The sequence below is a fragment of the Pseudophryne corroboree genome (genome assembly GCF_028390025.1).
Source record: "Pseudophryne corroboree isolate aPseCor3 chromosome 3 unlocalized genomic scaffold, aPseCor3.hap2 SUPER_3_unloc_92, whole genome shotgun sequence".
Classification (NCBI taxonomy): domain Eukaryota; kingdom Metazoa; phylum Chordata; class Amphibia; order Anura; family Myobatrachidae; genus Pseudophryne; species Pseudophryne corroboree.
In genome coordinates this window covers 294623-301921 of record NW_026967588.1, presented here as the reverse complement: position 1 = coordinate 301921, position 7299 = coordinate 294623, and positions in this window count along the sequence as shown.

Below are 7299 nucleotides of genomic sequence, written 5' to 3'. Positions count from 1 at the left end.
CTCATTGCCAGGAGTTATACTGTGTTCAATAAACTGACTGTTATAATTTTACTCCGTTGTTGTGGTCACGCCTTCGGGTTCATGGTGTTCTAATCATCCTGTATGTCTAGGAACCTAATCTCACCTCCACGGTTCACCTACATGCCAGCCCTTACATCTGAGGGTTCATGGTGTTCTAATCATCCAGTATGTCTAGGAACCTAATCTCACCTCCACGGTTCACCTATATGCCAACCCCTACATCTGAGGCTCCCCTCAGTCAGCCTCATCCCTCAGTTGTGACAGCAGCGAGGGGATAATGAGTATTTTCTTAGACAGGGAGAATTTCTTTCCTGGAGACTCCCAGGATTCCTGACGTATGTCAACTAAATGGTCAGAATGGGGCAAAACTAATTTAGTGGCCTTCTGACATTTGAACTTATCGGGTTTCTTAGACGTATGCGGAGATTAAGATTCATCATCAATCTGAAGAATCAGTTTGATAGCCTCCAAGAGGTCAGGAACATCCACCTGTGTAATAGATTCCCCATAAGAAGCACCTGCATCAGTGTCTGAGGGGTCAGTGTATACGGATGAAGTACCCGAAACATGCGTGGATTGTGTGGAAGTAATGGCCCGCTTAGATGACCCTTTGGTCCTAGGAGGGTGAGGGTTAGGTTTTTATTTAACCAAAGACTGATTTAATTGCTGTAACTGAGTTGACAGAGTATCTGCCCATGGCGGACTAACTGCAGGGACAATATGTGGCTGCAATAGCACAGGAGGTCCCATAGGGGGCTTAAGTCTCGTTACTAGCGTAATCAGTAATTGGAAAAAGCAGACCAAGGTGGGTCTTCGTGTGCCCCCAGTGCTGCAGGCTGACTGGGGGTATAGAACCCACAATACCTGAACCCTCAGCTGCAACGTTTTCCTCCGAGCAATCCGTGGCATCAGCTTAAGGACATCCCACCTACCACTAACTTTGTCATTGGTGCAAATGTGCACCAAGACCGCCGGGTAGTTCCCGGCCCCACCCAACAATCTTTGTACTCGGTCTGCAGTGTGCCGTACCCGAGCACCCAGGAGACAGACTGTACGACGATCCCGGTCCCGGTAGCAGATTGCCCTATCCTGTGAAACACTGACGCACTTAGCCCCCCTCAGGGTACAGAATATAGTGATAGCAATATGTGTGAGATACACAGAATAGGAACCACACAGCAGCTATAGGCACACACAGTCACATGTACAATGCAGGAATTATTACAAACAATAATAAAACTGCACTGGTCTAGCAATACTAAGTAAAGCTATGTATGTACGTATACAGATACAGGCTGAGTATCCCATATCCACATATTCCGAAATACAGAATGTTCCGAAATACTGAATTTTTTGAGTGAGTGTGAGATAGTGAAACCTTTGTTTTCTGATAGATCAATGTACACAAACTTTGTTTAATACACAAAGTGATTAAAAATATTGTATTAAATGACCTTCAGGCTGTGTGTATAAGGTGTATATGAAACATACATGCATTCTGTGCTTAGACTTAGCTCCCATCGCAATGATATCTCATTATGGTATGCAATTATTCCAAAATACGGAACAATCCCATATCCAAAATACCTCTGGTCCCAAGCAGTTTGGATAAGGGATACGCAACCTGTATAACAATGCACAGTAACCACTGGGTGTATATCACAGGATACTTGTATTAAATATCCCTGAATGTATGCACTGTCTAAAGGACATGTAGAATACTTCAGTGTCCTGTAAATGCACAGCGCTGATGAGACAGGCGGCTTTACAGAGGTGACATCGCCCAGCAGTCCCAGAATCAGCGCAGCTCTGTGTAATGGCGCCCAAACGCTGACAGGGAGTGAGGGAGACAGAGAGATGCAGCTCCGGGGTGGGAACATTTACTCTAAATGGCGCCTGGGGCTGGGGAAGGGGCTAAAGGTCAGAACCTTATCCCCTTGCTGGACTTCACCACCGGGTACTGCGGGGCCTATACTAAACGGATTTAGTAAATCTGACCTGTGCCCCTTGCCCTGGTGGATATAGTGGGGTCCCTGCATGGCCACAGTGTCCACACCAGCAGCGCGGACTGTCTCCGGAGACTGCGCTGGATCGTGATTTCGGCGGGTCCCGCCTTGGGGACCCTCCTACCTCCTCCCGATGATGCGGCCACACGATCCAGGAGAGCAACGGTGGTATGTGTGCCTGATGGGACCGGAGCACCTCCGCTGTAAGTACCCGGCAACCAGGGCACAGGAGTATACAGCGCCGCTGGAGGAGGTGAGGGAGCCGCAGCACGGAAGGTCAGCATGACATATAGCACCAAGTGCCTGTGCTGCGGCCCTTGAAGTCTTCTTTCTTCTTAGAATGCTCTTTTCAGGGCTGCCTAGCGCAGCCCCCCCTGTTACCTGCCTGCACTGCAGGCACCAACTTACAGACTGTGCTCCAGTGCCTGGAGGCGGGGTTATAGAGGAGGCAGCGCTATGCATCCTGGGAACAGTCAAAGCTTTAGCCTGTTGGTGCCTCAGATCAAGATCCAACTCTACACCCCAATGTTATTCCCTGTGGAATACCAGTGTACCCCGCTGCAGAAAGGGAAGATCTTTAATAGCCTCGCTCATAAAATTTGCAGCATCCTGTATATGTTGGAGCAGAGTAATGACCAGAGAGTATAAACTCAATAACCATATCAGACCACTTGACTACCGCCCTGGAATTCCACCCACAAATTATTGTGGGGTGTTGTGCTGTTGTGCTGCACCTGCTGCTGTATAAATTGCCTTGAGCATGGTCTCAATGTTATGGTCAGCCGGCTCTTTCAGGTATATAGCCCCTGGATACCAGCGTATTGACTGACGGGGGGGTTGGGGGGTCCCATACCTTCCTGTCCTCAGCTGGGAGGCGAAACGTAGTTAAAAACCTCTGAGTAATTTTACATTTCTTAGTGAAACCACTAGAGGGAGCTGAGAAGCCTTCTTGGTATCTGTCTCTCTCTTTTAGCTACCGAAAAAATCTCGCCGTGTGTACACACCATTAGCCCCATGAAGCAGGTGGTCTGTCTGCCAACCAGAGCTACCTGATAATAACAAAGTACAATAAAAATAAAGGAAACTCTCTGGAGCTCCAGAGAAAATAACCTGGTTCCTTGGGCACATTTTTCTACACTGAATCTGGTGGAAGGGGCAAAGAGGGGAGGAGCCAGCACACACATACACACTAAAAGTTTTTAAGTGCCAGGCTAGAGTGCACAGGTTCTCAAACTCGGTCCTCAGGACCCCACACAGTGCATGTTTTGCAGGTCTCCTCACAGAATCACAAGTGACATAATTAACTCCACCAGTGGACCTTTTAAAAGGTGTCAGTGATTAATTAATACACCTGTGCACCTGCTGGGTTACCTGCAAAACATGCACTGCGTGGGGTCCTGAGGACAGAGTTTGAGAACCACTGCTATAGTGGAACCGATCTATACCCCATGGTACTAAAGTAATAGACCCCAGTATCCACTAGGATGTAAGAGAAAAGCTTTTCAGGGCTGCCCAGTGCTGCCCTCCTGTTCGGTGACCTGCTACTGCAGGCATCAACTCGAAACTGAGATGATCCCCTTGTATAGTATGACAGCACAGGCCACTCCACCTGTAAATTATGACAGCACAGGTCGCTCCCCCTGTATATTATAACAAAACAGGTCGCTCCCCTTGTATACTGTGACAGCACAGGAAGCTACCCCTGTATATCATGAAAACACAGGCCACTCTACCTGTATATTATGACAACACAGGCCACTCTCCCTGTATATTATGACAACACAGGCTGATCCCCCTGTATACTATGACAACACAGGATGCTACCCATGTATATTATGACAACACAGGTCACTCTACCTGTATACTATGACAGCACAGGATGCTACCCCTGTATATCATGACAACACAGGCCACTCCCCCTGTATATTATGATGGAACAGGCCGCTACCCCTGTATATTATGACAACACAGGTCACTCTACCTGTATACTATGACAACACAGGATACTACCCCTGTATATTATCACAACACAGGCCGCTCCCCCTGCATACTATGACAACACAGGCCGCTCCCCCTGCATACTATGACAACACAGGCAGCTCCCCCTGTATATTATGACAACACAGGTCGCTCCCCCTGTATACTATGACAGCACAGGATGCTACCCCTGTATATAATGAAAACATAGGCCGCTCCCCCAGTATACTATGACAACACAGGCCACCCCCAATTATTATGACAACACAGGCCGCTCCCCCTGCATACTATGACAGCACAGGAATCTACCACTGACTATTATGACAACACAGGCCACTCCCCCGTATATTATGACAACACATGCCGCTCAACCTATATAATAATAGAAACAAGACACCACAGGCCCCTCCTCCTGTATATTATGACCACAGGTCACTCCCCTTGTATACTATGATGGCGCAGGATGCTACCCATGTATATTATGACAACACAGGCCACTCCTCCTGTATACTATGATAGCACAGGATGCTACCCCTGTATATTATGACAACACAGGCTGCTCCTCCTGTATACTATGACAACAATGGACGCTCCCCCTGTATACTATGACAACACAGGCCAACCCCCATATATTTGGACAACACAGGCCGCTCCCCCTGTATACTATGAAAGCACAGGATGCTACCCCTGTATATTATGACAACACAGGCCGCTCCCCCTGTATACTATGACAGCACAGGATGCTACTCCTGTATAGTGTGACACCACAGGCTGCTCACCCTGTATAGTACAATGCCACAGGACAGAACGGTAACAGCGGGGTCTGTGTCACCTGTATTACGGTAACGGCGGGGTCTGCGCCACCTGTATTACGGTAACGGCGGGGTCTGCACCTCCTGTATTACGGTAACGGTGGGGTCTGCACCACATGTATTACGGTAACGGCGGGGTCTGCGCCCCCTGTATTACGGTAACGGCGGGCCTGCGTCACCTGCATTACGGTAATAGGACACTAGAGTGTCAGCCACCTGTACAGGGATAATGCAGCACCAGAGGCTGCTCCAGCTGCACTATAACAAGGCACCAGAGGCTGCTCCCCCTGTAGTACAGAACCTGACACCAGAGCTGCTCAGCCTATAGAATAATAATAATAATATCATTACCTGCTGCCAGACACAGCAATGGCTGCTCTCTGCTCCTGCTGCCTTGTGGGAATGATAGAAGGAAGGCGGAGCTCAGACCAGGGGAAAATGGCCGCCGCTCCTGACGTCACTGCACGGCCAGGGAACCTATTGCTGCTGCCGGACTGGTCTACAAGAAAATGGCCGCAGGCATCCTGCACTGAGGACATGTATTGTAATTGTAATAACAGAGGGCGGGGCTGTGGCCGGGCTGTAGGAGGGGAGGGGCCAGTCTCCAGGAATCGCCTGTGCCAATCACACCCTACTTCCGGCCTGTGCGGTCCAGCTTACTTCCGGACTGTGCGTTCCACATACAGGAAGTGAGTTATCATCGACTGCTGCAGCCTCCCAGTGTCCGTGGAGATCAGGTAATGGCGTCTTACCATACAGGGGGAGCAGCCTGTGGTGTCCTGATATTATTATTATACAGGTGGAGCAGCCTTTTGTGTTCTGTTATTATTACTATACAGGGGGAGCAGCCTGTGGTGCCCTGTTATTATTATTATACAGGTGGAGCAGCCTTTTGTGTTCTGTTATTATTACTATACAGGGGGAGCAGCCTGTGGTGCCCTGTTATTATTATTCTTCAGGGGGAGCAGCCTGTGGTGTCCTGTTATTATTACTATACAGGATAAGCAGCCTGTGGTGTCCAGTTATTATTATTATACAGGGGGAGCAGCCTGTGGTGCCTATTATTATTATTATTATTATACAGGGGGAGCAGCCTGTGGTGTCTTATTGTTATTATTATTATAATATAGAGGGAGCAGCCTGTTGTTGTTATTATAATTATGCAGGGGGAGCAGCCTTTGGTGTCCTGTTATTATAATATAGGGGAAGTAGTCTGTGTTGTCCATTTTTATTATTATACAGGAGCATATTTTATTATTTTTATACTGGGGTGCAGCCCTTAGTGTCGTCGTTATTATTATTATTATTATTATTATTATTATTATTATTATTATGATATGTAATTGTGGGGATTGAAAATATTGCTCAAATTCTAGGATATATTAAAGCAGAGACCATAATATCCCTGGCATGTGTAACAGATGATAATTGGAGCAGTATGAAGCAAATGTATATCACACTCTTGGGAATGTCACCGTGACATCACTTATATCTACAGTAATAATGCAGGAACATGACTGGGGAGGTGAGGGAGTCTGTGAGTGTCACTGACATCACTTATATCTTTAGTAATAATACAGGGACATGACTGGGGAGGTGAGGGAGTCTGTGAGTGTCACTGACATCACTTATATCTTTAGTAATAATACAGGGACATGACTGGGGAGGTGAGGGAGTCTGTGAGTGTCACTTTGACATCACTTATATCTATAGTAATAATACAGGGACATGACTAGGGAGGTGAGGGAGTCTGTGAGTGTCACTGACATCTCTTATATCTTTAGTAATAATACAGAGACATGACTGGGGAGGTAAGGGGGACCTGGGAGTGTCACTTTGACATCACTTATATCTATAGTAATAATACAGGGACATGACTGGGGAGGTGAGGGAGTCTGTGAGTGTCACTTTGACATCACTTATATCTATAGTAATAATACAGGGACATGACTGGGAAGGTAAGGGGATCTGGGAATGTCACAGTGACATCATTAATATCTATAGTAATAATACAGGGACATGATTGGGCAGGTGAGGGGGACCTGGGAGTGTCACAGTGACAAGAGAAAGAAAGTAGACTTCTTTGTGGGCGCACTCTTGTGAAGAAATAATGAGATATTCCCAAAGAATAAAACCTAACTTTTATTACAAATGATTAAGAAATTATTCAATCTCCTGAGAACAAATAAACAAACAACAATTACAGACTAATCAAACAGAACAATTATAAGACAAATGTAAAAAGCGTCTGGCAGTGGAAGCATAAACAGTGAAATATTTAGAATAAATATCATATTTTTAATCAGAATATATGCAATCCAAACCGGCGGTGAGAATTTTTTATTTTATTACTTAATTATTGTCCAAACACAAACTGTGATAGACTGGTTTAAATAGTACAATATCTCCAAACCTTGCCTCAAAAATGGCTCAAAAGTCTGTATATCAAGATAATGTTTGGAAGACAGGCTATGGTGGATTTT